A 2,987-nucleotide genomic window follows, 5' to 3' on the forward strand; every position below is an offset into this window, starting at 1 on the left:
CTTGACATACAGGCATAGAGACGCATTTTTTCCTCATGTTGTATGGTATCATGTCATTCATGACTTCTCACACATATTGACATATGGGCATAGAGATGTATTTTACACTTGCTATCTGGAAAGAAAATGAAACATCTTATTTATTGTTGAAAAGATTTATGGTAAAAATTACAGTTTTCAAACTTACTCATATTTCGACGATTTCGATAAAGGATTTGGGTTTTCACTGATATACTCGGGAACTATGAAAAAGTTGAGCATTTTATCTCTGAGTTACTCCTTTTATTACTTGTTTTACGTTGTTATGAACTGTTGTTGGCTATTGGTGTTGGACCCGACCTTTGTTCCAGCTCGTCACTACTTTCAACCTAAGGTTAGGTTTGTTACTTATTGAGTACATGAGGTCGGTTGTACTCATATTACACTTATGCACCTTGCGTGTAGATGTTGGCTGTTGATGTTGTTGTGATCGACGGGAGTTAGAATTGAAGACGCACCTGCTATTCCGGTTGTAGTTGTCTCTTGTTCATGGTAGCCTTATATTCTTAAAACTCTGTTTTATGTAATTTTTGAACAGATGATGTATTTATTTCATACCAACTTTGTAAATTCTATTCTTAGAAGATCATTTGTACTACCAGCCCTTGGGGAATATGTAAGATTCAGATAATTTTTTTATCTGTTGGTTTTATTAATTTCATTGAAATTGGATATTATTAATTGGCTTACCTAACGGGTTGGGTTAGGTACCATCATGACTAGTTGGATTTGGGTCATGACAATCGATATGTGTGTATATATATATATATATATATATATATATATATATATATATATATATATATATATATATATATATATATTACACAATATGCATATTATTAATTATAACATAAATAAAAAAAATATAAAATTTTACTTTCTTTTTTTCTTTATGTTCATCAATTAACTCTAAGCAAGTAACAAAACATTTCTAATGATTAAATTTATTCCTTTATTTACAATTTTCTCTCTCTTGGTTGATATTTGCTGGTTTTGGACAAAACTTTTGTCAATAAACATTTTTAATTTTGTACTTTTGAGTACTTTATTTAAGAACATTACAGTCTATGACTCTATGCACTAGTTAGTATTCAAATCAAAGTTACCGAACCGAATAAATCGAAACTGAAAGGAGAAAAACTGAACCATATCGAATTTAATTATGTATGGTATTGATATAGTATTTTAAAAAAATCGAATACCAAAAATATCGAACCGAAATATCTAAATACCATATCATACCGACCGACAAACACCTCAACTAAAAAGTAGCTCGAAAGAGTACATGTATAGTGACAAGATCGAGTAATACTGACGAAGGGGGTGACCTAAAAATGAAGACAAACTTAGGTAAAGGAGTTATAAAGAATGACTATTTTCTATTTGGAAATAATTTACCTTTATGCAATGATTTATAATCACATAAAATATATGTGCCTCATTTTACATCACAAATTCAAAAGTCTTCTTTTTTTTCCTAAACTCCGTGCCCAGTCAAATGAGTTCACATAAATAAAAATGGAGTACAAAAGAAAAAATAAAAAAATAAAAACTAACACAATAATTCTGTCACATATGAGTCTTTTTATGGTCACATATTAATGAATTTAACAATACAACATTTAAGTAACAATAACAAAATATTTTATTTAAAATAACAATAAAATAGAATACAATATAGGAATACACAATCCAAACAGCTAGATGCCATTTTGTCCGATCTCCTCCCAAATTTTCAAAAGTATTTCCCATGCCCATCCTCAGCAGCCCTAAAAGCAATTGTCACCACATCCACTGCGTACACATTGAGGGAATTTACAGTTTAGCAATTTTTCAAGAATAGAATAAAAGAAGAAGAAGAAGAAGAAAGAAAAATTAATTAAGGGTCTCTTAGAACCATACTAATGACTTCTCATATTTGGATTAGGGGAAGGATAGGTATTGCTCCAAGTCACCCTGTTACTGCGACCTCGGACTAAATCATTCCTATCTTCTTCTGGCATATGTAGGAATAAACATCATTGAAAATATGATTAAATAAATAGAAATAAATTCTTTATAAAAGCTTAAACTTTCAGATAAGTTGGTCGTACATACACTTTAACTACATTTACCTTCGGATTTGATAGGGGACAGCTCCAAAATCCTGGCTTGGCTTTGTAGACACCACTCATCCATTGATAACATGAGAATTATTACAAGAAGACAATAGAATACAGCAACCTTCTTCATTTCTGGATATTGCAAATTTAACGTACCACAATGTTTGTTTAAATATAGAAATAAATGTTTTGAGATATGTTAATTTGTAGTTGTGATGAAGAAACTCATCCCTCCTAAAATACCCATTTTATTGTGCGTTACAGTAGTGCTTCTAACGCACTTGCATCAGAGTCAATACAACGTATGTATGAGTGGACATCTTCGGTCAAAAAAGCTAAGACGAAAACCCAAAATCTGGTAGTTTCCCAAATGTTAGTAAATAACATAAGAAAGAAAGCTATGAAGCGTGAATTAAATTTGTATGTTTATTCGTGTTTGAGCTGAGAAGATGTACACTATTTTTCTTAAAAAATTATTGCTAATTGTGGTGCAGTGCTAGAGCTGAAGTTCGCCAGTTACAAAACAAAAACTACAGCTCTAGAGCTGAAGTTCGCCAGTTACAAAAACAAAAACTTCAGCTCTAGAGCTGAACTTCAGGCCCGGCTACTAGAATGCTGAAGTTTTGCGTGATTGCCTTTGCTACTTCAGCCCCGTATGCTGAAGTTATGCGAAAAAGCGGGTACGCTTGCAAATTTTTTTGTAAAACGGGCACAAGTTAAAACGTGACACAAAAAACGGGTATACATGCAAATGCCCCGTATTTGCTTAGCCCATTAAATTTTAAAAAAGTCTTATTTTTGTAGTTTTTTCACTTCATCTATTGTTTCTTCTAAAGCAGGAAG

General features: G+C 31.7%; 1 long non-coding RNA gene across 1 annotated transcript; it reads right to left on the reverse strand.

Moving 5' to 3' along the window:
- Positions 1–1,515: 1,515 nt before the first annotated feature.
- Positions 1,516–2,369, reverse strand: LOC107792792 (uncharacterized). The gene is made up of 3 exons (XR_001649610.2): positions 2,157–2,369; positions 1,945–2,038; positions 1,516–1,836 (listed from the first exon to the last, which is right to left on the reverse strand). It is a non-coding gene; the product is annotated as an uncharacterized LOC107792792 (long non-coding RNA).
- Between the last annotated feature and the right edge of the window lie 618 nt (positions 2,370–2,987).

Source organism: Nicotiana tabacum, chromosome 8 (assembly GCF_000715075.1).
Source record: "Nicotiana tabacum cultivar K326 chromosome 8, ASM71507v2, whole genome shotgun sequence".
NCBI lineage: Eukaryota > Viridiplantae > Streptophyta > Magnoliopsida > Solanales > Solanaceae > Nicotiana > Nicotiana tabacum.